This window comes from Pezoporus occidentalis, unplaced genomic scaffold (genome assembly GCF_034315485.1).
Source record: "Pezoporus occidentalis ecotype Australia unplaced genomic scaffold, CSIRO_AGI_Poc_V1 ctg5, whole genome shotgun sequence".
Classification (NCBI taxonomy): domain Eukaryota; kingdom Metazoa; phylum Chordata; class Aves; order Psittaciformes; family Psittacidae; genus Pezoporus; species Pezoporus occidentalis.
The window spans coordinates 2,477,050-2,482,486 of NW_026915835.1; positions in this window are offsets into that span (position 1 = coordinate 2,477,050).

Consider the following 5,437-nt stretch of genomic DNA (forward strand, 5'->3'; position numbering starts at 1 on the left):
GTGTAGGCTGAACGAGCTCTGCCTTTAAAAAAATTAGGTTGTGCCTTCTGTTTCTTTTTCAAAAACTTGCCGCTCTGATCAGGAAAGCCCTTTAAATTTACATCCTGAATCATAGACTCTTTATAGACAGTTGTTGTGCCAGAGCGTCTATAACTTCTACTTGAAATAGGTCATAGATAAATGTTAAATAATATCAGGTTCAGTGCTGCCCTGAAGTGTTTTGCATGTAACACCCCTAGAGCTTTTAATACAGATGTTTTCAACATGATCCTTTTACTTCTTACTTCACTCTATAGCAATTTCATAATTCCAGCACTTATTTCTTCTTTCATATCTTCATATACTATTCCATTAGTGAAATCATAACAGTTTTTTTTTCAAGGAAAATCAAGGAAAATCAACGAAAGGTAAGAGTTTAAACTGGCACTTTCAAACTTTGAAAAACTTAGATAAAATTCTTGCTTTCAAATCAATTCAAAATGTATGAGAAGTTTTGGACAGTGTGGAGTTCACACTAATGGCAATTGCAGATGACAAAAATCATATTAAAAAATCTTACTAAAATCCCATTGCCTGGGGCTTTCAATTTTGTACACTATGTGGTTTTGGGTTTGTTTTTTGTGATCCTTTTTTTTTTGAGGGGGGATAATTGAAATGGTGATGATTGCAATGGTCTAGCCAGCTTTATTTATTTGAGGCTTTGATATGGAGAGGAGCATGATGTCCCTCAGATTTTCAATGCTGCATAAACGTTACATGGCAGTGATGTTACAGAAAAAATACATAGACAGTGTCTCTAATTTCTCTACTATCTTTCACTTTATCACAGGATTCCACTTTTTTTTCAGACACTAACGTATTCAATCAGTTACAAAAAAAAAAAAAGGCTTAAATTATAGTAGTTTGCATAATTACTGGACCCTTTTGAACATGTAACAAGACATGTCAAACCAGAATAATGTATTTCACATTCCTTCTTTCTTTTTTAAATTATGTTCTCGAAAAAATATTTAAGATTTCATATATTTGACCCCAGTAGAATTCCTTTCTTTTTGTCTTAGATAAAAACGATATAAGATGATGCATGACGAGAAATATGATGCTGTCAATAAGAAGCATTAACTAACAAATTAATTAGACACAATTTGTTTCTTTCCCTCAAGAGAGAAGAAAAAATTTTTTCTGTCTTGCTGGAAAACATTCTAAATAAGAAGAATCAGTCCCCTAAATACTGCAGCCTTAATAAACTTCCTCTAGGGTTTCTTTCTCCAGGGTAGATAAAAATTGTTTACTTAAACTGGCTCACCTATCCCTAATTCACAGTTTCCCAACATAATTTGCTACTGATTTTTTTCATGTCTTAGCAACTGCAGAAATAATATAGCCCCTCATGGCACTCACATCTAAACCAAAATCACTTTGATGCAGTGGAATAATTTATGTTTAGTTAGATTTCCTCAGGCTAGGTGTATAGTAGAATACGTTAGATACTCTGCCCTCTGTGCTGGAAGTATATTTCCATTTCAAATAAACCACGACAACACAGAATTGGGAAATTCCTAACACTTCCTTGTTTCTACCTAGGTCTCTCCTTAAGGTTAAGTGTATGCAGGTGGCATAAGGGGAAAAGAACATTTACACAAATAAAAAAATAGCACAATTACAAATATAGCTAATTTTCTCACATGCTTTGTCATTCTCACTTGCATATTCTCAGAAAGCATTTCTTTTGCAGGTAAAGAAGTAGTATGGTGAAATCTTGTAGAATTACCTTCCAAAAGTATTAATTTATATGCCACTATTTTTTTGAAGTTTTTTTCCACAATGATCATCTAAAAATTGCAGTGGATTGAAACTGTGAAGAACACTTTCCCTCTCACCCCCTTAATGAATGCATTTCCTCTTTTATTTCTCTTTTGCTTAGCTTGACAATATTTTTTCTGAAAGAGTCATGTCTTGAGTAAAATTAGTGAATGACAGTGTTGGCAGGATCTTCTCTAGTTGGGAAAAGCTTCTAGAACACAGTAATTAATCCTGTTACAGAAGAGACACTGTACAATGTTTAAGGTAATGGGCTGAATTGCCCTTTAGAGATGCTTACTTATCGCTGACTATCAAGAAGCCCTAGATAACTAACAAGCCTAGGTACCAGTTTGCTCTCAGCTAAAGTGGGATGACATGAATCTCAATTGAAAAGTTACTTTTTGGAAATTTCTCTGTCCTAAAACTAGAAATACACTTCTGATTCTGAACATAAGGTATTTATTTTTTTTTAATAAGTAATGAATTAAAAGAATTGTTTGACCTTAGGAAGGAAATATTTTATCTTACAGTTGAAATAACATGTCAAAATATTAAAAAGAAATAAATAGAGAATAAAAAAAATGCTATAGAGAGCTGTTTCTGAAATGCCACAGAGCTTTGCCAATTTCTATTTGCAGTATCTAAATAATCATTAAAAATGACAATGGAGGCTTTGGAACCGTCAGTGTCAGAACTGATTATGATGTCAGTTGTTTTATAACTGTCACTTAATAAATTCCTAAATTTCTAGAGATTTCCTATGATTACTAGAGATTTTCTGTGCCTTATATCTTTGTGTTTCCCTGTTTACTTCTGATTTTTCTCTTAACTGACTCTGACTGTAAGAAATGTGAATATGTTGGCAAAAGATCAATTAAAGACTTAAAAACCAAATGTAAAAGTTAAAGTAAGCTAATAAAAGCATTCATTTATACATTCAAGACAGAAAGGATATGTACCTTTCTTTATACGTGAGTAACCTCACCAAAGAAAGAAGAAATAATTTGTTCCTACCAGGAAGATGCTGAGTCTTTTTAATTACTGTGTGCTGTAACTAGGTAGTCAACATGAACATATGAAACAACACAAAGTCAGAATTAAAAAGAAAAGAAAAAAAGAGGATATGCAAAAATAAACAAAATACGCAAATCTTCTGAAAAAAAAGATAAAATCTGGATGCAGCCAAGGACGGAGGTTTTTTTTTTTCAGGTTTCTTTTCAGTCCAAAATGTTTTTTCTTGCTTTTCCATAAATGCATATGGTGTCATGATATGATACATCATGGCATGTTTTCACATGATAATGGTAAATAATCACCTTCATTTTCAAAACAAAGAAATGTTATTTTTCACTTCAGAATGTAGCATATTTTGTGTCTACAGTAGCAACTTAACTAGTAAAGTTTGACCGTAAAAGTAAGATATATCCATTTACATAACCCTGATGGTTGTCAGGTGATAAGACGGAAAGATCATTTTCTAATAGCTTTCCCCTGTATCACAGCCCTGCTAGCTATGTAAGCAGCATGCCACTGCTTTATTTGCTGTAATCAAATTTCCCTAGAACAGCAAGTTGTTAGGGCTATTAAATGTCTCAACTGAAAACCTCCCATATGGCAAAACTGAGAGATGGCAGCTAAACAGACTGAATGAACTTGTGCTCATTCAAGTAGTGTGCCCCAAATGATTCCGCCACAAAGTATGCAGTCTTTAAGATCACTTGTTTACTGAGATTTATTTTGAGCAAACACTAGATTTCTCCTAAGGTTCCTGTCATTAGCTGGTTTCTCCTCATGCTGAATGCTGCAAAAATGTCACATCACCAGCAGTCAAGATGTTCAGGTTCAAGTGATCTTTATGCTCTGAAGTCTGAAGTTGGGCTTCCTTTTCGCAAACAACATTGATTCACTAACTAGCACTGTTCTGAGTCTGCCCTCATCTGATGATACAATTTAATAGGAAGAACAGATGCTCTAATTCCTCAAAAATGAAATGGAAGCAATATTTTATTTGATTAAATAAAATCAATTCTTCTAAGGAAAAAACGTGGTTTTTTTCTATGGTTTGTTTAGTTTTGAACTTTCCATCAGCAAGCTCTTATAACCTAACCTTTAATCTCATAGAGAAAATTTTATACAAGATATTATGTGGTTTCTTGAATTTATATGTAACTTTATAAAGGATATCGCATTTGGATCCTGTGTTTTATTTTGCTGCATTTTTTTAATACACTTAAAATAATCTGCCAAGTAATACAAATAATAATTAAAAAAAAGCCAACTATGAATTTAAAGAATCTTTCCAGGATCAGAAAAAAAACAGTCTAATTACAAATATATCTCACTATAACTGAATAAATTCTTCCATTTACTTTAATTCAGTGTGATAGTTAAAAACCTTTATCTTTACTGCAACATGAAATGAAACACAAAGACCTCAAAAGCTTGAGAGGTTTTGAAAAGAATATGTTGGTGAAACAAAACGGGAGATGACTCATATGATTGTTGCTGGCACATAGCAACCTAAGAAAATTAATTAAGTTAGAGATCTTTTAGAAAATTAGATAACTAAGTTTGTATTCACAACATCATGGTTTAGTTAAGGAGCAGGATTACTATTGCCCTTCTCTGACATACTGAGATGATTTCCTGCCACCTTTTCTCGCTGCCTTCCCTAGTCTCCTGGGACATGAGGTTAAAACCTGGATCTCATGCATAGGCTAACTTGCATCAAGTTCTCTAATGTGTTGGGCTGTGATGTTTCTTTCTTTCTAATGATTGTGTGTTTGGGGGGGGTTAGGTTTTTTTGTTCTACATTATGATGCATTAAAATCATTAGCTCTTTTTTGCTCTGAATTATAACCTTCCATTTACTGATGATCTCTGCTTTTATATTTGACCTCTTCTTGCTATCTGCTAAAATTTAGAGAATTATGACAAATTTACAATAGCTATTTGAGCATCAACATTAGACTCTGGAGAGTTGGATTTAAGCTACACAAAGCTTTTAGCTTTCTTTTCCTCTAGTATTTTATCTGCTTCTGCTTGAATATATTTGTGTGAAGGTGGACTGAAGGCTTGTCAAGTTGAGTCATTCACTAATCATTATCATTACTTTACAGTAATTAAACTAAAATAATTTAGGTGTGTGTTTTTAAAGAAAAAAATCCCCTCATTAAGGGTAGGATTGTACCTTCTCAAAGTCTCATAAACATCAAAAGGATGTTTTAATTTGAACAGATCATAAATATAAAGGATGAAGTTTGGCCTTTTTGAAGTAAAGAGCAAACCTCCCACTGACTTCAGTGAGGCCAAGAATTCATTTCCATATCAGCTTTCAAAAGTTTGTGAATAGAAAAAGTCTAAACTGACAACTAATATTACTCATATTGAATAATTCAACCAGGTCTGGTTAAGAGAATTGTCCAGGAAAGATATGCACCATTCATTTTAAAAGAACAAAACAGAAAATTGTAATAAATGAGGTGGTGACTTTTCTGAGCTATAGCTGTCTAAAAATATTTCCCTCTGGACAGAGGTGTTACTTTAATTGTGCAATAACAGTCTTCAGTGTTGGGCTTCAGGCATTTTACCAGGATCTCGGTAAATGGTCTACCTTTAAGGCAATATTTTATCA